This window comes from Cavia porcellus, unplaced genomic scaffold (genome assembly GCF_034190915.1).
Source record: "Cavia porcellus strain 051 isolate PalLab524CR breed Dunkin Hartley unplaced genomic scaffold, mCavPor4.1 scaffold_19, whole genome shotgun sequence".
Classification (NCBI taxonomy): domain Eukaryota; kingdom Metazoa; phylum Chordata; class Mammalia; order Rodentia; family Caviidae; genus Cavia; species Cavia porcellus.
The window spans coordinates 11,082,865-11,105,831 of NW_026947502.1; the positions used below are offsets into that span (position 1 = coordinate 11,082,865).

A 22,967-nucleotide genomic window follows, 5' to 3' on the forward strand; every position below is an offset into this window, starting at 1 on the left:
ATTTGGTAAGAAATAGTTGTTTTCCTCAATTCTTTATAAATCTGAGAATTCGTGTTCTTTTCTTTCTATCTCGTGTTACAGAAATTGGGAAAGCCAGAAAGAAAGATAAAAATGGCAAAAAAAAAAAAAAAAACATTCTATTTTACTTTATCTTCTCATCAAATGATTCTTGAAATAAACAAGTGCAATTTAGGACAAAGGATGGAAATATCTGGTGGACTTTTCTTTGTATTATGAGAAAAAGTTACACATACATACATGCCTACTGTTGCTATAAAGGCAATTTTTAGAAAATTTTTGTACCACGGATCCAACCTAGGACTTTGCGCTTGCCAAGCAGGCACTTGTGCTGCTGAGCTAAAGCCCCAGCCCGAAAAAGTTATTTTAGAGAAATGTCTAAAGGAGAAAGTTGTGATTGACATAGAAGAAGAGAGGTCTTTTTCGAATGTAAAGGAAAATGAGATTGAAGCGGGAAAGGAGGAAGGGAAACAGGATATTTTAAAAGATATAATCAAAGAAAGAAATGGAAATCGGGCTTTTCACATGGCAAGTGTTTGTAGTCACTGAAGCCCTTTGTATTCTCCAGTTGCAATATTTTGTCCCAAAATTCAATAGGTGGAACAGCGCAAGGAATCCATCTGTACTTGGGATCAATAAGTATGAGCTGTGGAGTGGAGCGGTCCAGAATGTGTTCACCCCTCAAACTGTTTGGGCGAGGGTTTTTATAAAAAAGGCTAGTGTACAGTATCAACAGTCAAGCAATCCATGTACAAGAGTCCTATGAATAAATATGTATAACAGCTTTATTCACATTGACCAAAAACTAGATGTGCTTCCATATGTGAATATTTAAACACACTGCGATACAGCTATACTGCTAACTATAATGGAACAGCAAAAAATAATGAGCTTCTGAGAAAATGAGCAACTTAGATGGATTTCCGAGGGTGGAGACTAAGAGGCCACTACCAATAGGTCCCTTTCTTTTTCCTTTTCTCGTTGTAGCATTCTTTGAATAACACATTCAAGGATCGAAGGACAGGTGAGTGGTTGCCAGTGTTTGAGCAGGTAGCAGCTCAGGAGGAAGATGTGTGTGACTATATAAAAGGCATGAGACATTCCTGCGGGAAGGGGACTGCTCAGTATACTGATTATTGTGGCAGATAGATGATAGATAGATTGATAGATCAGCTGTAATAAACTTACTTACATCTAAGTGCATATGAGCATGAGTACCTGCAAGATATAGAAAATCTGAATAAGATTGTTTCAGCATATGCCTGTCATTCTCCTGGTTTGTGATCTTATTCTACAGTTTTAAAAGGTATCTCTTTAAGGAGAAATTAGGTAGAGTTCAAGGGATACCTCTGAATTAGTTTTACACCTGTGCATGGAAATATACAATTACCTCAAAATAAACAATTAAAAACAAATGGAAAGCTAAGTGAGATGTAGAGAACATTCATGCAGGAGAGCTGCCCAGAGCAGGGGTCTGAGTTAAGCAAATATTAAAGTGTGGAGAAAGCTTCCTACACGAGGTGCCCAGCATGCAGTGTTAAAGGCATGGAGGAAGAGAAAGGATTTCGTGTTGGACTGAGGTGGAGTGAGTCTGAACAGGGGCCAGAAGTCAAGAAACAAGAGGAGTGGCCCATGAGAGTAGCCATGATATCAAGGATGACAGTGTGTCTCCCAAAATTAGTGGCTTTTGTGGTGAACAAGGTAAGAAGGGTATTCATACAAAGGGCCTTAGATATGTGTTGTTAGTGTTGTAGATAGGTATTTTTTTTATGTTTTTTTTATTTAAAGAGAAAAAAGAAAGGAAATTAAAAAGCAGTAAAAGGGTACAAATAATATAGAATTTCAAGAAAAAATATACAGTAAGAAATCACTAGTTAATAGGTTACATATTGTCATCTTAGAAACAGTTGTCAAAATTATAAAATTAAAGCATATAAAGTGGACATTCATACAGTGAGATTGCAGACAGTTCCGTTCAATGATCCAACAAAATCTCAATGATATGGTTTTCCATCCCACACACTCAAACATACATGCATTATATCCCTTAGACCACCTTCCTTTCCTCTTTTTTTTTTACAATAACAATTACACTTTTTGGGTTTTTTTACTCCCACAGTTCTTATTACTTTTTTTGAACAGAATAAAACCTAACATAAGTAAACAAAACAGAGTCGGTTAGAACAGAAGGATGGGCATAGTACATGATGCAAAAATAGAATATCAGGTGATCAAAAATGGTTACCATTGTGCCTCTTGCTATTTTTAAAAAGAATTGCCTATATTATCAGGTATAATAGAATTGATCGAAACAGTACAGAACAAGACCAATAAAACCTACACTGGACACCTTACAGGACTTCAAAAGAAGATAATAGTCAAACCATAATGGGCATCATAGTAAATCTTATTGCCTTCAAAGTGGTTACCTATACCCTCAAACTTGATACTATCAAACAAAACAGAATATAGTAAAATCAGACAGAACAAGATGGGGAGAGCAATACTGGGGTTCAAATCAGGTTAACTGGAAAACAAAAAAGTTACTATAGTATATCCTGCTATTTTTAAATTTAGTTTTCCCTTAATTGAAAAAAAATAAGAAAAGATAGATTAATTTTTAAAAAAGGATGGAAATTGAGATAAAAGAGTACATCGTAACAGAACAACACAGGTCAGAACCAAATAATTTGAGCATCATTGTGTTTCACCCCCAGATAATCTACCATAATAGTAGTCACCATAGGGCCTCTTTCCTTGAATTATTTGAGTATAACTTCATATGCTGTAGAATCAAGCATATCAAGAAAGTGTAAAGCCATTCAGGAGAATGACAGAATTACAGGGTATTTAGGACCAGTTAACAGAAAACGAACAACGGTTTCTATATTATCTCTTTAGATAGGTATTAAAAGTATGGAAAAAGAGAAATCTAAAATTAATCCCTTAGTACTCACTGTATAGGAAGTAAAAGTGATGTGATAAATGGGATGTATCACACATAGAACATAATCACTGACTTTTATGTACTACAGTGGTGCCTTGGTTCAAGACCTTAACTTGTCCCAGCATTCTGGGGAAGAAGGCTTTGGCCATGTTTATCATTCACTTCAGGGTCCGTGTATGGAAACAAAATTTTTGCTGAATTCTTCTGTTTGCAAACAGAATTTTTCATGAACAGAAATGTTCACAAACCATGGTATTACTATCTTGTTTGCTAGAACTAGAAGTCCCTGGTGAACAGCTGATTCTCAGCTTACTGCAAAGAAAGTGGAGAGTTTGAAGCATCTTGTCTTGGTGTAAAGCAAGGATTCATATAATAATGAAATACCAGAAACTCAGATGCCAGTGCAACTAAACTTGCCCTGAGAAAAATGTAATACACTGTTAACGGTAAAATAAATGGAAGCAATGTGTTATAGTTTATTGATACAATTTTTAAAAATTAAGCCATAATGCATGGTATGTAATTTATCCAATTTAATGGTCAGTTGCTAACATACTTTCATATTGCTTCATAGCTCATCCTCTAAAAATACACTAATTTTGAAGAATAGCTTTGCAGGTGTAACTTATAGAGGTTACTTTAACTTAGAAAACTGATCATCATTAACAACTGAATGAATTCAAATTGTGTGTCACCTGGTAGGATACAATAAGAATAGCTTAACATCCTTCAATGATGGTCCTTTCAAAGTTACACACCTGAAACAAGTCCAGATAGACTATCATGCAAACATAAATTGACAAGGACACTTCAGAGGTATCAAGATTCTCAAAGTCAAAAAAATAAATTGAAGAACATTTCAGATTGAAAACTAAATATACATGGTAACAAGATTCCTCTGTTACTAGACAAAGTATTTTAGATAGTTGGCAAAGTGAGAATGGAGTCTAAAGGATAGATGTTACCAATGTATATGTTTCTGACTTTGTTGGATCTGTGTAATATCGCAGAATGTTCTCTTGTAATAGAATATTTATAAGAAATAAACACAGAAGCACAATACGGTAATAGGAAATGTTGCTGGCAAATTCACTCCTAAATGGTTCAGTGCTCCAAATGACAAGATGCTGGCCTCATTGGCAGTACTTCTGTGATTCTGAGATTGTTTCAATTTTTAGTAAATATTTAAAGATAAATGAAAAATTTAAAACCTGAATCAAGGGAGTTTGAACATCTCTATTCTTAGGTATTAATGGTTTAAAACATTATAAAACAAATTGTTGCACTGTGATTACAAATCTGTAATGTAATTAGATTTAATCATAATGATAGTTTATCTTAAACTGTTATGAAAAGTTTAAGTTATAAGCATAGCAAGTAGCATAGTGGACACTCATAACCCAGATCCAGCAGTTATCAGCAGATGGCCAGTCTTGTATCATTTCATTTTAACCTACTGTTTTCCTTTGAAAGGGTTACTTGAAAGAAATTATAGGCATCATAACATCAGGAGACATCTGTACAGTAAGATCTCATGTAGGTTTCAGGGGTGACTATAAAACCAGCACTGTCACATATTAAATGCCAAAGCAGTAATCCTTCAGTGCTTTCAAATAGTGTTTGTATTTCTTCTTGTGTCACTTATGTCATTTTCATAGTTGGTTGTTTTTCAAAATAGTTTCCAAAGAAACATATATTATGTTTAGTAAATACATTGCTTAGATCTTTGTTATTTAATTTATGGGTTTTCTCTTCATGTTTTTCTCCTTTTTTGGTCAAGTTATCTGTAGTAATTAAATTTCTTCACATAGCAGAATTCTGTTGGTGGCATACATCACTTCTCAGCCTTTTGGCTAAGATGAAGTGATGGTTGTATCCAACACTTGAGTTGTTTAATCTGATTGTTTATTCTCTATATTTGCTGTGCACTGATCATTAGACGAGGATCTTGATCTAGTTTGGGGTTTATCTGGGAGGATGATCTGTGTAGGTCTTCCTGCTTTACCCTAGGGTTCACATGTGTCTGTTTTTCCTCTTTTTGTTAAGATTCATCACTGGGTTTTTCTGTTATCAACGCTTCCTATCTATTACAAAATCCCACATGTTTTCCACTTCCTGCTTTTATAACCACTAATTATTATTACCTGGACCCATTAGTTCAACAAAGAATGTATAACGATGACATAGAAATGTATCATTCCTCACTTGTTACCTGAAATTTTTCTCTAAAAGATCACTTTCCTAAACAAAAAGTATTTGATTACCCCGAGGTGTCATTCAGAAAGAAAATTTCCTACAAAGGTAAACATGATTTAGAGTTGATGCAAAGATGCTAGTGGGAACAGTGTGAGACAAACACCAGTGAGAAGATGGGGAACTCACTAACTAGCCTGACACCCCGCCCACTGGTGATTTGTACCTGTCAGCCAGCCCCATGGAGAAACAAGGTGCTAATGCTTTTCTGTGTTTTCCCAGGACTTTCAAGCAAAGAGTTGCTGTATGTGTTTTCTAGGCTAAATATTTAGAAGATTCATTAATGAGCTACAAAATGGACATGAGGCTGTGTTTCTAGCTTTTTGTTTTGAGCCATGGCTGTCTCCTGTCTATAAATATGTTGGCAGACCACCAGTGCTCACTGCTGTTCCATAGATCGTCTGTCCACAAAGCGTAATTCATGCCATCACTGCAATTGCTTGTAATGTTTCTATGATCTAAATATTTTATGTTGTTTACATTTGTTTGCTCTGCTTCCAAGGAGAGCTCTCCAGTCAGTGATAGTTGCATAAAATCAGCACATTTTCATCTCTGCTGCGCAGATAGTGGCATGATATGTGAGAAGGGAAAGAACTTTTAAAACAGTAAAATTCTATTGAAAAAATCGATTGTTTTCTGTTTGGAAAAAGAATAAGGTCATAGATTTTTTTTTTTCCTAACACACAATATTGATGGGTTCCATTACAGCCTGTGAGAAATTCGATTTTAGTGGAGTTGTTCTTTCATATATGCTGAACAGATTGATTTAAGGAGTTCTCATTCACGCCAGTTGAAGACAGGTGTAAAAAGTGCTTCATACAAACCAGGAACATGCTACTGCAGGGAGAAAATTCCCCAAACTATAAACAAAAGTTGCCATATTTGAATATGCCTTAAAACAAATTTACCTAAAAAGTAATTTCCTTTTTTTATGCTCAGCAAGCTAAGCAGTAGTGAGATACAGCTGTGTAATTCAGCACACTTGTCTATAAGTGAATGTACATATTTCTAGGAGATTAGGTTTGCCAGAGCCGGCAACACGGAGGACAAGCATCCAATCTATGAATATTGCCTGCTCACGTCTTAATAATGACTGCTTTAGGCATAAAACATGTAATTAAGCTCCCAGCACTGAGCATCTCAATGAAGGATATTGCTAAGTAACCAGTCTGCAACCCACTTAATTAGCATAAACAAAAAGAGCACCACTTAGCCTGGCCGTCCCGGGGCACCACTGGGACCCTTTTCATTTGCAGCACTTCGTGAGCAATTTTGTAAAGAGGAGGAGATAATGAAGATTATTATCCGGTTGCCCTGTTAGCCACACTTAGCCTTAGGATTGGAAAGAATAAGAAATTAGAGGATCACATCAGCCGTTTTCATATGAATTCTGAAAGTCATAAATTGTTAAGTAGATTTTATTCAAGATATGAATATCCGGGGGGAGCATAACCCTTAGAAGTCACTTCTGCACCTCTGGAGCTCCTCCTGTTTTTGAACCTTATGAGGATTCTCAGAATAAAGGGAGTGCTGACTTGACTCAATAAGCAAGCTCTTAAAATTTTTTTCCATAAAGAGCATTTAGCAATATGGATAACACCTAGTGTTCTTTCAGTAATTTAACAGTATTTTTGGTAACTACTGTGTGACTGGCCTATTAGGTATGTGTAGCTCGTGTTTACCCATCAAGAGTTAATGTTCTTATTGAGCTGGAAAGAAAAGATAATTCCATATAGTGATAGTGAAATAAAATGTTAAGATGATAGAAAAGAATGGTGTTGAAAAAGAGTTTTCAATATAGTAAAGAATTTTAAATAGGAAATTGAATTGATTTATTCATTTTCAATAATCATGATGGTTCTCAGTAAAGAAATTATTTTTGAAGAACCAGGGGGAAAGTAAGAACCATTTGAAAAGTTACTGTAGTTTTCTGAGCCAGAGACAATAGTAGCTAAGACCAGAGGATTGTAGTAATGCAATCCTAGGGAAGGGAAGGAATCCATGATGGATGTGAGAGACAATGCCAGAAGATTGGCTGCGAGTTGAAATGATGATTGGGCTTCTCCCATACACAATGTGCAGAATTTAGTGCTCCTCATTCCAATAAAAATACACAAAAGGAGCTGACCTATTGAAAATTATAGTTTTGGAAGAGGTTAATCTGTTCATTTTTAGTGCTCTGCCTTCAACCTCACTCTGACATTTGATATTCTTAAAATGCAATGATTCATTCGTTTACACACAGTGAGCACCTACCACTGTGTAAAAACGCAATAGACTGGATGGCTGAACTGCTGTTTCCTGCTGGAAATGGATACTAAAGCCATAGCTACACAAATGAAACTACTTACACACTAGAAGTGTCCTGAGGAATGAAGCATTTTTCTAGAGGAGACAATAAAAAATGAATCTAGAGAAGCACTGATGGGGTATAAATGTTGAAAAGGAGCTTCATTGGGAAGTTCAGTTCTAAAGGGTAAGAATTAAACAGAACACAATGTGCAGTATGTATTGTGTATTTGAAAGAGAGAGAGCATGAAAATAAAAGAAATAGAGAAGAACAGAAAGAACAGAGACAGAAGGAGACAGAGACAGACAGAAACACAGACAAAATGTTACCATGTATTTTTGGTAGAGGGAAGAGAATTTACTAAGTTTCTGTGGCCAAAAGGAATTGCAGCGTCTAGAAATTAAAAAGCTATTTAGTGTGATACAAAAAGCAAGAGGAAAGAAATACCACTGTAACATCAAACGGCGCATCAGGCCTGTTGGTGCTGGGCTCCACAGGAGAATGGGAAGTTTAGGACTTCATCTTATAATAATAGCAAGCCACTGGGATATGAAAAGATGATTCTGTAGATTGTGGGGAGCAGGTTTGGAATACTGGGAGGTCAGTCAGGAGGCGATGGAAGTCCCTGGGCAAGAAATGAGGATGGGTTAGACAGAAGGGTTAGCAATTGAAGAAAGGAGCCATGCTCGAAAGGACTTTGGACATGACATTTGGAGATGGATAGGAATGGCAGGCTGGCATGGAAGCTCATCCCAATTTTCCCAGCTTGTGTAATTGTTGCCCACCAAGTGATTTAACCCCAGAAAAAGGCTGAGTTTGAAGAAAGGATTTGAGCCAGATCCTTAGGTAACCCCGAGACAGTGAACTGAAGATTCAGAGATGTCTTTGCTATAGCCTTGGAATACAGAAAAGAGCTCTGGATGAAAGTTGAAATACAAGTATGGATGACCAGTTTGTGGAGTGAAAAATGAAATTCCAAGATTGACATTATATGACTGCATGAGAGAAAGTAAAGTCATAATGGCAGGGAAGAGGCATAGACAGGCCAGAGAGGTAGAAATTCTGTCAGAGGAGGTATAATAGAAGCTGAGAGATGAGTGCCATGTTAGGGGAGAAGGATAGTATCATCAGAAACTAGTGAGAGAGGACATCAAAGAAGATGAGACTTAATAGTATATGAGGAATAAGAGCAAGTAAATTGCAGTTCTAATGGGAGTAAGTACAATAATATAAAGTGTAATAGCACTCTCACTTGATGTCATGGTTTATGTCGGTGGCCCCCAGGCCTCATGCATTTTCACTGTGCATTTGTGATTGGTTCATTGTCTAGTGCTTGGATTGATGGTGTCCGTGCTACACCCACAAAGGGGTGGAGCCAGGACGTGATGTAATGGCAGGAAGAAGGTGTAGCTCTGTCTTGCCTATTTCAGCCTTGCCATTTGCAGCCGCCATGAACTGCGGCCCTGCCATGCCACCCTGCCTTGGAGCCAACTGAGTATGGACTGAAACCTCCAAAAACTGTAAGAAATAAACCTTTCCTTTCCCAACTATGGGCATCAGGTATTTTGTCTCAGCGATGAGTAAAGAGTAAGACACGTGAGTAATTAATACTGAGCAGTTACATAGTACCTTTTATTGTTCTCTGGGTTCTAGGACTCACAAGTTCCTAGGAAGATAATAGAAGGCAAAAAACTTTGCACCTGCTATCAGAAAACACTAGTTTAAGTATTACTATCTCTGATTACCAAATGTCTGGCTATAGATAAGTTCCTTTCCTGTACAAGTCCTAAGTAGGCAGTTGTAAAGGAGTCACAATACAATGATTACTTCCTTCCATCATTGTAAAAAGCAAAGTAAATAGTGAACATGAATTAGCTCAGTCTCTGGTACATACACAGAACATAATCAACCATTAATACATGTTTTTATTCTGTATTTTTCCAAAATCTTCCAAAAGTATATCATTACCCTTTTAATCTAAGAAAACCCAGAACAGTCAGTAGTATTTTAAAGATGGAAATGTATACTGAAATAGACCTTTGAAAAAATATGACTATAGAGGTAGCAAGAAAAATTCCCTGGCAAAGTGCTCATACAGCTTTTTAATTATAGGCTCATAGATTTTTACAGTAAAAGTAAATGAAAGAATTGTTTGGTGTTCTGTGGCATCCCTGGGTTCTTCCAGCATGTTGTAATGATAAGGAGCATTGAAACTTTGATTCATTTTCTTGCCTGGGTGTCATTCTGTGTCCATGAAAATCAACACTGTCAATTTTGATTTACTCTTTTTTTTCTTCTGTTTACTGTGAAGTCAACCATAATTTATAAAGAAACACTGAAGACTACCTCTGTTACCACTGATATTTCCCCAAGAGAGTGACGTGTTCTTATTAAAGTGAACCTTACTTCTTGTACAAAGTAAGGGAGAGTGATGGTGCTTCTCCTGATGATCCATATGGGAAAGCTACAAAGCTCACAAAGATTGCTTAAAGAATTAATGAGCCTTCCACTTCACGATGTCAAAATTGAACGTTTAAAACTCCAAATAACTTGGCTTATCAGAATAATGTCAGAGACAGAGCAACACAGCAAGAGCATTCTGGTCTGGGAATTGATGTCTGACTCTTATCCGACAACTGGTGAACTGTGAAACCCTGGACCAGCCTCACAGCATTCCAATTCAGTTTGCTGTGGGAATAAAAAGAAAACGAAGATAAAGATTCACCAGCTTGCCAGTTGTATAACCGCATTCTGAAATCCCTTTAAGGAAAACTCTGCTAGGATGTTTTAGTGTTTGTTTACAGATTATTAACTGTCACAGAACCAAAAGTTAAAAGTCAGAGATGAGGGAAAATTAAAGCTCTTTTGTTTGGTGTCAGTGCCAACAGAAAATGAACTCACAACCAAAAATAAAGCATATTTGAAATTACCGTGTCAGTCAATGATGAAAGTAATGGTAATAAAGAGACAATTAAATATCTTGTTGGTCTTTTTATAGACAGTTAAGCAAGAGCTTGAAAACACCATTACTCTGGAGAGAGTTTAATGATTTCTTTAACTTGAGTTTATTGAACTTAGCTCAATTTTATAGTTCATTGGATTACTCTTATCTTTCAAAACTTAGGTTAAACATTATTTTTTAAATGTTATTAAAATATAAACACATTTTACGTTAACAAAATCTTAGTAGAAATTAGAAAAGCAAGTCATTAAAAGATCTCGTCATTAAAACAGCAACCAAATGTTGCATTTCTTTTTTGTGAGCCTGTGGTTTTTACATACGTATCCTAGGTGACACTATGAACCTCCCTACCCCTCATGCCCTACAGAAAATTTGGAAATGTTGTGATAGAACAATACTTGCTTTTTAGAAGGAAAGAACTTACCTACATGAAGAGGAACATAAGTAGGAGGCTGATGGAGCCTCTGATCTTTTACCCAGACCCCTTTTATTCCCTCAGAGGTAATTACCATTACACTAATAGTGGATGTTTCTAAACACTGGCTATGTGTATTTTATACTCTTAAGTAACCACTCCTAGAAAATACATATGCATGCATTATTTTTATTTTTGCTTGAAGTTTTAAATGATGCACATTAATATTTCTATTATTTTTTAACTACTCAATACTGTATCTTAGACCTGTGTGTACTAGATTTACCACTGGGTATGTAGTTCAGTGATCAAATGTTTGCCTACCATGCATGAGACCCTTGGCTTAATCTCCAGCACTGCCTAAGTAAATAAATAAATTTATCTTGTTTTATCTGCTTATACTACTTACCCTTATTTGTAAACCATAAGCAATTTACCTCTCTTCTAAACATTTTCACTTTAAAATACTATTAAGCTTAGCTATAAAGTTAAATAACCTCATCTTAAGTATCTACTCCAAAAATATTTAAACCCACTAATATAGGATTTATTTTGATATAAGTATTTTTGTTCCACTAATGTGCCTAGGCAGGATGGGAATAAATAATTAATAAACGAGGTTGTCAAGGAACTAATGTGGGCCTTGTGATACTTTGTGTGTCCTCTGCTCTTACTTCATTTTATTATTATTTATTTTATTTTTGGTACTGGAACAGGCAGGTGCTTTGCCACTGAGTTATATCCCTGGCCCCTATTTTATTCTTCATTTTGTTTTGTTTTTAAGAAAACAAGAGGTGTAATGTTAAGCTGTTCAGAGATTAAATTATATAAATTGGCAAATGGAAGGAATTTTGTACTTTTCTAATTGCTACCATTGTAATGCATGTGTTGTTCCAACTTTTCTTCAGAGGGGCCCCTGTGGGCAGAGGAGTACAGCGGGGACCCCACGAGGCTCAAACTTAGCCGCAAGCAGCCTGCCAGCAAGCAAGGAACGCCTTTGAAGACTGGTGTTTTATCTTAAATATTCATGCTGAGGCTTATTGTAATAAAAAGTTATTTTTAGATTACATAACAGTGCATTTGACACTGCAGGAGATGTAGGGTGTTTTGCCACAGCTCTGAGTGACCATTAGGTGTAATCCTGGATGGTGTCCAAGTCCAGGGCCCCTTAGGAACCATCACCAAATGCTTCCTTGCAAGATATTGCTCATTTCGAAATCATCTGGCAAAGTTCCTTACAGCTGCTCTTTTTACCTAGACTATCCCTGTAAATCTTGCTATATTGTTATACACCATAGAAACCTGCACAACTAACTTTAATTTTTAGCACATGTAGAGAATGGTAGACTCACAGAATCAGTGTTAGACCATCAAGTTGGACTGCATGAAGAACCAGTACTGAGAACAGGAAGGGTGGCAGAACGCAGGTGACTTGGGTCATGGATCTCTCCGGGGCTGAGTGGTGTCTTGGCTGGTGTTTACTCTGAACGTATGATCCATGCTCTCTTCTTTGCACACCATGGCCCTTCTGGGGCCTCCACAGGGGCCCTGAATTATCCAGCCATCTGTTGGAATGACCAGTAGAAACAAATTAGCATTTTTCAATTTCAGCTTTATGTTCTCAGGAAGGAGCCTGTGCTACAGAAGTCCCCACATATGGATCTACTTGAGTTGGATAAGAATTTAAGAACAAGAAAATATCACAAAGTTGACAAAATATATTATCACTAATAAATATCACAATTACTATAATTATCACTAATACATATATTAGTGTATTTCTGTTCCCTTGTAATTGATCTAATGCCTTTTAGTTGTCCAAACAGAACTTCCCATGACTGTATACCTTCCTACTACCTAGAATATTTATCTGAACAATATGGTATAATGTATTACAACCGTCAGTTATTACACTGAAAACATATCTGGCCTGTATTTTATAACTTAGATCCCTAGGTAACAGAAAATAAAGTAAATGTCAGTCAATCTCAGTTAGAGAAAGGAAAGTAGAGTAAGTTTACTGTCTTAGTTGAAAGTCCAGGTCCAGGCAGTGAACTGAATCCAACACTGCAGTAACTACCATTTAAATGGAAGAAACCACTAGTTTCCCTCACTCCAAGGGAATCTGAGTTTCCTTTGTTTGGTTAAGCTGATTAGCACAAGCTCAGTGAAGTCACTGTGAATGCTTCATATTACATTCTTCTCTTTTAAAGATTTGTTCATGTATTTGGAAAAAGAATGCTCTATGTAAATAATCATATCACCCACGAATGATGTCAGTTTTATTTCCTTTTTTCCGTTTCTTTCTTTCTTTTTTTTTTTTTTTCTCTTGTTATAATGCTTAGGAGTCCAGTATGGTGGTTGAATCACAGTAATAATTGGCTCTTATGTATCATTACTCATTTCATAGACAATGCATCAAAGTTTTCCCCATTTCTGATATTTGCTTTAATCGTTTTTGATAGATGCCATTCATCAAGGTAAAGAAGATCATGTTCCCAGTTAAGAAATTGTTTAGTTTTGCTCCAATCAATAGTAAATTCTGTTGTTTTCTGAAATCATATGGGATAATCATATTACTTTTTTTTTTCTTGAAAGCTCACTTTGTATAAGATGTTTATGGATTTTCTAGTATTAAAATATTACACAATTGAGATCAACTCAATTTTGTTATTGTTGATTACATTACAGTGTCTAGCTCAATTTGTTCTTTTGTAGAAAACTTTGATAATTTATCTTCATTACCAAAATAGGCCTGTAAGTTGTCTTTCTTACAGTGATTTGCTAAATTTGGCATATGGCTCATTCTGATCTTTACCTCCTTTTCTTTTTATTAGAATAATGCATGTGAAATTTGGATCCATCCTCTCAAATTTTATTAATAATCGACTGTTAAATCAACTCTACTTACTCTTGCTTTTTTTTAAGAATGCTAGCAAGAAAGAGATTGTTTCTTGAAACACTTTCAGTGTTATTTTTCTAGGCATTTCATTTAAATTTCAAAAATTTTTGTATATATTGATAATATTCTATCACATTCAGATATCCATTTTTAAGTGTTATGCCTTGTTTTCATTCATAATTTTTAATTTTCTCTTTTCTCAGTCTTGCCAAAGGTTGGTTTATATTGTTAATTTTTTCAAATGAACAACTTTTGAATTATCTTACACATTATATTCTTCATTAGTTTCCAATTTCTATTTATTCCTTCTATTGATTTTATGTTGTCCTTATTTCTAAATTTGTAAGATGAACACTTCAATAATTCTGGTACTTCTTTTTATATTGTCTTTTTACAAAAACAAATTTATGGTGTAATTAGGTTACACTCAATATATAGGAAATTCTGGTTTTCTTCACGTCATATATCAAATGCTTTTAATTTTTTGCATGAGTCTCCTCATTTATAAAGCATTCCTTGAGAGCCAGTTGTTTTCCCAGGTCTGAGTTTTGTAGGTACTGAAGACATATACAGCCTAAAACCTCAAGAAGATGTACTCACTTTTCATTTAAGAATAAAGATTATATATGGTTTTACTGCCCTATTATTAATACTTTTTAAAAAGTTTAAATTTTAAGCATTTGATTTTTAGTTTTTAAAAATCATCCACACCTATACCCTTGCACCTAAGGAATTTGCCATTTAGCCTTTTCTGGTCCGATGAAAGATACATAGTGTCTGTGATTTTAGATCACATTTTTCTTCTATTTGAATTTTGTATAAATGGAGCCAAATAACACTTATTCATTTATATCTTGCCTCTCTCACATAGTGTAAAAATTTGGACAAAACATGTAGTTATCACATCTATCAATTGTTTCTTCACTTTTTTGCCTTATCACATTCTATAGACAATGATTTCTATAGATACACAATTTCCATATCCTTTTGTCTTTTGATGGATATTTCATTTATATCCAGTTCTTAGGGATTCTGAATGAGATTGCTGTTAATTTGTGTCATAAATATTTGATCAACCATTATTCTGATTTCTTTTGTGTAAAACCTAGGAATAAAAGTACTAGTTCATAATTTAGACATGTATTTAACAGTAGTCTCAGAATATGATTGTGATTTCTTAGAAGTCTTTAGGCCATTGCATGAATTTTACAAGATAAAAAACATGTTTTAATACTAAATTTGTCTTATAAGAATGCAAAAGCAATATTGAGGGAAAATGAATGAGTCCTTACCAGGACTCATGATCTTATAAGTCTATCTTACTGTTACACTACTGAAATTATTTATTAATTCTAGTGTTTTGGTGGAGCATTTTGAGTCTTCAGTGTAGAGGGTCTTGTCATCTAAAAATAATAATATGACTTCTTTCTTATACATATCCCTTTTATTTATTTTCCTACTTAACTGCTCTGTCTAATGTGCTAAATGGCATGTTGAACAGGGATGCTAATAGTGGGTAATCTTATTTTATAGGGAAAGCTTTTAGCTTCTCTATTTAATATAATGTTGGAAGTAAGTTTGTCATAAATGGTTTTTCTCAAATTAAGATAAATTCTTTCTGTACCTATTTTTTTCAGAGTTTTTTTATTATAATAAATGGATATTGGATTTTGTCAAAGACTTTTTCTGTGTCTATTGCGATGATCATGCAATTTTATCCTTGCTTCAGTTTATGTGATTTATTAGTTTCAATATGTTGAACCATCCTTGTATCTCTAAATTAAAGCCCACTTGGTAATGGTGTGCATTCTTTTTTATGACTTACCTCATTCTGTTTGCCTGTGTCTTGTTGAGAATTTCTATGTCAATGTTTGTTAAAGAAACTGGCCTATAGTTCTCTCTTTTAGTTGAATCCTTTTTTACTTTGGAAATGAGGATAATACTAACTTCTCAGAGTGACTTTAGCATACTCATTCCTTGTCAGTTTTATTAAGTAATTGAGAAGTACTGGTATTAGATTTTCTCTGAAGTTGTAGAATTCGGTGCTGAATCCATTATGTCCTAGACATTTCCTTTTTAGCAAGGTCTCTTTTAATACTATTTGAATTTGATGGACTGTTATTGGATTATTCAAACATTTTTTAAAAAACTTTTTGGTTCAGATGTGGTAATTCATAATCTCACAATCTACCATGTCTTCTCAATTCTCCAATTATTGGATTACAGGCTTTCAAAGAAATTGGTAATAATCTCCTGGATTTTTGCAGTATCAATTTGAATTCAAGTTTTTCATTTCTGATTGCATTGATTTTGGTCTTTTCTCATAAGATTGGCTAAGGATTTATATAATTTGTTTAATTTTTTCAAAGAATCAGCTCTTTGAGTTATTAATTCTTCGTACATTTTTTTAGTCTCAATTTTGTAAATTTTTAATCTGGTGTCTATAATTTCCTTCCTTGAACTAGCTTTGGATTTATATTTTTCTTGTTTTTCGGGACATTGAGGTTTATCATTATAATGCAGTAATACTTCTATTCATGAATGCTTCTGTTTGCAAAAAAAACCCCTCCATTCTCAAACAAAAGAACATTTGAAAGAATTTTGCTTTCATTATCAAACTCTACATCAGGTAACAAACAGTCACCGTCATCTTCCCCCACACCACAAACATGGTCATCTTTCCCAAAATTATAACATAAATTAAGTTCATGAACCAAGGTACTGCTATATTTGTTTGAGTTTACTCTGTTTTTCTGTTGTGGACATTTATAACTATGAACTTTCCTCTTAGGGCAGCGTTCACTTTGTTTTATAGGTTCTGGTATATTATACAGGCATTATTGTTTGATTCTAGGAACTGTGTAATTCCTGTATTTCATCTGTGACTCACTGACTTTTTAATAGTCAGGGTTCACTAGAGGAACAGATATAGCACAATATATATAAATGTATAAGAAATGACAAGATTGACTTACAAAGGTCAGCCACAAAGTCGGCTGAGAGAGCATGCAGAGTGTGTCTGCACACTGGAGGCTGAAGGGTCTGGCCCAAGGACTGGAGCTCACTGCAATGTGCCATGCAAGGCCAGTATCAGGAGGCCAATGAATCTGAATAGAATGCTGAAGAATCCACAACAGGGAGCTGAAGAATCTATGATGAAGGCTGAAGAGTCCCAGTAGAAACCAAACAGTCTGTGCCAGAAGCCAGGAGATGATGTCCAAGATACAGGAGAAGACTGGAGCTCCTCCAAAGAACCAACAATCAGTCCCTCCTCATGTGCCTATTACTGTACCCTGGCTACTACCATGGGTGGGTGTAGCACTCACACTATCTGTGGGCCTGCTCTTGCACAGACTGAAGATGTGGCAAACTAAGGATGCTGGTCCACTACTGGATCACTTAGTTAAATTTATGCCCTTTTCAAATTGATACATTGAACAATATCCTAGATACAGTAATGGCTTGTACTCTACACCCCAGGATGTAGAGCTGCTGAGTCACTTAGTTAAGCTTCTGGTCTTCTCAAGTTGATACAATGTATGAACCATAACACTCTTGAACATGTGTTATTTCTGAATGTTTGCATAATTTCTGTCATTTTTTTGGAAAATGTGTTATTTCTGAATGTTTGCATAACTTCTGTTATTTTTTCCCATTGATTTCTGGTTTTATCTGATAATATTCTCAGGATAATTTTGATTCTTTTGCATTTATTTAACAATGCAATATGGATTAGTAGGTGGTCTAATTTGGAGACAGTCCCATGTGCTGGGAAGGATGTATGCTCTCTTGCTGCATGGAATGCTCTGTAGATATCTATGAAGGCCATTTCTTTGAAGGGTTGGTTCAACTCTGATATTTCTTTGTTGAATTTTTGTCCAGTTAATCTATGTACATTGTGATAGTAGGATATTGAGGTCCACACTATAATTGTATTGAGTTGTATCTGATCTTTTATATGTAGAAGTGTTTGTTTTATGCATTTGAATGCATCCCTGTTCAATGCGTATGTTTAAATCTGTTATGTTTTCTCATTGAAATGTTCCCTTAAACAATGTGTAGTCTTCTTTCCTGCCTCTTCTGGCTAGTTTTGGCTCAAAGTCTACTTTTTCTGAACATATGATAGCTATTTCAGCTTTTGAAGGGCTTTTGGTCCTTGGGAAATTTCACTGTATGAATTTAATTTGTGAATTTCTTTTTGTATACCAGTGAGTTTTGTTTCTTGTTTCATTTTGCCAATCTGTGTCTTTTGATTGGGGAGTTGAGACCATTCATGTTGAGATTTATTAATGGAAGTTATTGATGTATTCTTGTTACTTTCACTTTTGCTGCTTCCTTTTTTCTGCTTCACCTTAATTAACTCCTTATCCTGAATGGTATACTCCTTCCCTTAGACTGACATTGTTAACTCGTCCACTTTGAGGATATGCTTTGGAGTATTTTTAGAATGCTAGTTCTGTGGTCTAGAATTTCTTTGCCATAGAAAGATCTTACTGTCCATCCATTTTGAAAGATAACTTTGCAGAGTTTATCAGTATGGATTGGGAATTGTTTTCCTTTAGGACTTGAAATACTTCATTTCAAGCCCAATAAATTTTGTATTGGGAAGTCTCCTTTAATTGTAATGTGTTCAGTAATGCCTTTTTCTAACAGATTTTAAGATTCTTTCCTTGTGTAGGATTTCTGGGATTTTGACTAAGACCTGTAATTGAGAGGTTCCTTTTTGATCGGGGTTATTTTGCACTCAATGTGTTTTACTTACTTGCATGTTAAATTTTTTCTCAATATTTGGATTTTTTCTATTTTTCTTGTAAAGGGGATTTTATGCTATGTATGACATCTATCTCTTTTTTCCCACTAATTCTGATTAATTCTGATTGTCATCTTTGTGTCACCTGCCAGCTATTGGATCCACTTTCATGTTCTCTTGTCGTTTTTAAGGTATTGCTGAATAACTGGTCACTGACCTTAGCTGTCTGTTAGCTGTGATGGTCTGCCTTCATACTGGTCCTTTCTCTTACCATACTTTCAATAGAGTTTTAATCTCCTGGATTTCTGTTTGGTATCTCAGGGATTAAAATTGTTTGCTAATTTTGTTGTTCATGCTAGAATCATTTTGTTTATCTCTGCTAGCTTTTTATTAATGTTTTCTGTAAACTTATGGATCATTTTATTTATTAAGACTCTTAGGTATTTATATGTTATATGTTGTTTGAGGTCACTGAGCACCTTGTTGATTGATTGATTTTTTTTATCCTTTTTGTAGTTTGGAATGATTCAACCATATGACTTTTGATTTTCTCTGTTCAGTGACTCAGATCAGTTTTGGGGGATTGGGAAGTTTTTGAAGGCATTCTTTGCCTCTTCTTTTCTTCATCTCTATGTGTATGTGGTATGGTGTGTGTGTGTGTGTGTGTGTGTGTGTGTGTGTGTGTGTGTGTGTGTGTGTGAATGTGTGTGTGTGCACATGCACTAAGGGTTTCAGGTTAATTACAGATTTTATGGTTAGTATGGAGAGCTCTGAAGGTACTATCTGCTTTTCAGTGAAGAATTTTGGCCATGGCTAATTTGCCTCTGTCCAAGATCCAACCACTTCCATTAATTTAGAAGGTGAGGCTGAAGTATAATTGGCTCACCACCTAGTTCTCTGGGAATGGATGACAGTCTTGTTAATGACCTAAAGACAATCCACAGCTTAGCATACAGAGAAGATCAATTAGTAACAACAATTTGAATCCTCCCTAACAATTTGAACTCTCATTCCCAACAAAATCAGTAACAATACTGCAGTTTAAGGCAAAGTGGATATTGCTGTATCTTAAAAATCAATAATGTACCATATTTAACCATGGAAAAGAGATCTATCAAACAGTATAAACTCTAAGATAAACACAATATGCACATATAGTAAATGTCTACTAAATATATTACTATGTTTCTTTTGACAATAGAAACAAATTAAACAGTAATTGCATAGAATTAGCAATCTACATATTAATAAAGCTTAATAATTGTTATACTAGTAAAGATAGAGTAGTTAGGGAACATAAATTGAAAAATGTAAAAATTTTAAAAGTAAATAATGGAAGATGAGAGAAAAGTGAGATTAAAGTATCCTATTATTATATAAATGGAAATTCTCAGAATTAGAAGTGACAGAAAACAATAAACAAGAAAATATAGCAAAATAAAACAACAAAAAGAAAAAAAGTAAAAAAAATGCAAATCCAAAACATTAATGAAGGAAAAAATATAAAAAGCAAACAAGCAAAAAAGTCAAACCAACAAACAAGCATCAAAACAACGTGTTCAAAAATATTCCTCCGGGCTGGGGATTTAGCTCAGCGGCATAAGTGCCTGCCTTGCAAGCAGGCAGTTGTGAGTTCGATCCCTGGTACTGATAAAAAAGAAAAAGACAAAAAAAAAATATTCCTCTGCACTTTTGGATGAGTTGTTTCTTTCCAGAATCCCCAGTATTGGAATCCAGCACATCTCTGCCTTGTTCATAGCCTGTAGTTTTTTGAGTTGCCTCCCTGCTCCATAGGGCTTTCTCTCTCTACCCACTTAATCCAACTTGGGGCATGTCCTTGCTCACATAAGTAGATGTGAAAAACAGTCAGTCCATCAGTCTTGCACTTTATGAATGTGACTCCTCATTGAACTCTATTCAAAATGGTAGGCATCAGACTGGATTGTTTCTGGTAATCTTGCCTTCTGCAAGGATTCACTTTCAAAGTAAAACCAAGGGCTCTTCTTACAGTTTACAACAGTCATGAATTTTTCTTGGGGCTACTGCTGCTGGCCTAGTGTGTCCTTTCTCCCTGGACTTCCACCCCTCTCTCTCCTTGGGCATTGACCTTACATGATCAAGTTATTCAGTAATTCAGTTGATACCTCTGGTGCCCTTTGCTGAGGGGAAACAAAACGTGGAGTGGGCTCAGAGTTGACCAGTGACTACAGCCAGGGTGCAAAATCCTTGGACGTGGAGTGCAGCCGTGGGTGAACGGCAACTTTCTCCTCTTCCTCAGTCGCTTTTCTTGTTACCAGTAGCCATAACATAAAGGATGAGCTGTTATTTCTATAGCTAAGATTTCTGTTCACTTCCTTTAAATTTATTTTTTAAATTAATGTTGGTCATCTTTTTCCATTTCTCATTAAATACATTCATTTGAAAAAATAAATTATAAATCTTTCATTTCTAGTCATTGTGCTTATGAAACCCCATACAGTCTGTATTTCCTGTCTTATACCTGAGAGGGTAGCATGTAGATAGTCTCCAAAGTAGGGGCCCAGGATCCAGAAACTCAACAGTTAGTCCTTGTTCTGCATAGTATGTCTTTGTCTATATCTCAGTCTGTAAGAAGTACAATTTTAGGAGGACACTTAGATTTCAGTTCACTAGTCCTGAGGCTGGAGATGGACAGATTGACAGATGGACAGATTCCTGCCCTACCCCTACTTGTGTCAGATTTCCCCTACCTTGTGGCACTCTATAAGTAAGGAGTGCACACACAGAGAGAATTAAAATATGGTAAATGTTTAAATTTGTTTAAAAAGTTATTATAGCATATGACACCCTGCTAAGAACAACAGGGTAAGTACATTCAAAACAAACAGGAGTGTTTTGTTTTGAATGCAAAATTAGACTTTTACTGTAATAATTTTTTCATTTAAATATTATATAAGGTATTCTGTCAGTCTTTAACTTTTAATGGGATAATTAATATATGTTCATATTTATTGTAAAATTTGCTATCATATTGAGATGTATTTTTAATCATTAGTCTACCTCATTACCCTGATGTTATCTCTGGGCAGCACCACCCAGGCATCCATGTCATGGTAGGTATCCAGGAAGACTCTGCTTCTGAACAGTGACAGGGAAAAGGCAAGGACAGAGCTGCAGCCACGTCTGTGCCTGATTCCTCCTGTCCTAGACCAAACCTTCATCCCATTCTCACTATTTCATGCCAGTTTCTTTTCTTTCTACGATTGTCACGGTTTTCTATGCTTTTCCCACTGTGTCTGTGCTCTCACAAACTGACCTGGAGTAGGGAGAGAAGAGTCAGCATTTATGAGCTCAGCACCAGGATAGGAAATGGAACCAGGTATTTTGGGTGGGAATCACAGCATGGCCAGTTTTCTTACAGGCTTCTTTTCCAAACAGAAACCTTCCCTGGTACCCCTCAGTCTGGTGGGAAACCTTATGTTTTAATTATTTCTCAGTATTGTATAGCTTCAGTTTGGGAAAGAAATCAATTGTTCCACATTTGAAACCCATGCTTCGTATAAAAACAGATTTCCAAAAGTTCTCGGCACTACTTAATGAATTAAAATTTTAAAACAAATTCTAATCGAGGAAGCCTAGTAAAATTCCAAGGGAACTTTCCCTTAATTTGGCTTAGATTTAAAAGATAGAGAGAGAGAGAAAGAAAGAAAGAGCAGTTAAAAAACAGAAGCCAGCTGAAGTGGCTCACATCTGTAATTCTAGCACTGAGGGAGAATGAGGCAGGAGGACCGTACAAGTCCTATCTGAATAATAAAAAGTAAAAATAGAAATTGGGCTGGGGATCCAGCTTAGTTGTAGGAATTTCCCTGAAATCCATCTCTAGTCGTAGCAAAGAAATGAAAAGAAAAGGAAGAACAAGACAGTGAAGAGTTTGGCAGCTCTGATATATGTGGGAGTCTGACAAACGGAAAGTTGAGATAATGTTTGGAAACCAACGTTTGAAGAAATAATAAAAAGTGTCTGGAAAAAAGATACCAGCAGGTTCAAATTGTAGTGCTACCACTTCCTAATGTCTGAGACCTTTAACAAATTACTTTCTATTTTAAGCATTTTTCCACCTTTGAAAAAAGAAAAAACGTAGTACCCATCTAAGAGTCACCATGAGATTTAAATTAGATAATATATTTGAAAAGACTCAGAGCTGCATTTGTCACCAGGAACGCCCTGAAAGTCACCACAAATCTAGAGAATGTATTTGGAAACCCCAACAGATTGGACATTTACTGTAATGTAACCTCTACACAGCGGAGAATTCTGTTAGTTATATTTATTATTCTTTCCTCGGTACCTAGAAATATATAGTAGTTCCTGAAATACATAGTTGACATCAATTGAATATTTTGAAAATAAATGGTTTATGATAAAAGAATCCTGTAATAAAACTGGCCATG

General features: G+C 35.4%; 1 protein-coding gene across 1 annotated transcript in view; it reads left to right on the forward strand.

The window, feature by feature from the left end:
- Sgcd (sarcoglycan delta) overlaps nt 1-22,967 on the forward strand; it is a 554,972-nt gene that overhangs the window by 101,029 nt on the left and 430,976 nt on the right. The gene's annotated exons all lie outside the window — the stretch shown is intronic.